The following is a 494-nucleotide window of genomic DNA, read 5'->3' as shown; positions in this document are numbered from 1 at the left end:
GGGACTCTGGTCACTCACGTCGCGGCTCCTGCTGGAGGAGCTACCTCAAACAAGGAGCAGATCCTCCTCTCGGCTCCCAGAGGCGGAATTTAGGGATGCCGAGGAACACAAAGCTAGGTCAGACCGGGATGACCGCGGGACGTACACGCTCCGGCCAGCCCGCACGCCTCGCCCTCGGTAGCGCCCTGCGAACAGACGAACGCCCCGAAAGGCGCCGCAGACACACAGGGTCGGTGATGAGCAGCATTTAATGTCCCGGCAGGGGGTTGTTTGGGGCTACCACCAGTAATACATCCCGGAGATCCATCAGAAACACGGCAGTCGTCCACCAAGATCCCCGCGAAGTGCATTCTGCAGGGGTAAAGCCTTAACGTTCTTCTGCGCGCGGCGCTACGGAACGCTTCTTTACAGAACACGGTACAGCGAAGCTCAGAGGCAACTTCAAATCTCACACCCAGCTCAGTCCAGTTCTTCCAGGAGTAGAATTCGCTCCG

This window comes from Eurypyga helias, unplaced genomic scaffold, assembly GCF_000690775.1.
Source record: "Eurypyga helias isolate BGI_N326 unplaced genomic scaffold, ASM69077v1 scaffold29800, whole genome shotgun sequence".
Lineage (NCBI taxonomy): Eukaryota > Metazoa > Chordata > Aves > Eurypygiformes > Eurypygidae > Eurypyga > Eurypyga helias.
This window is presented reverse-complemented; position numbering follows the sequence as displayed.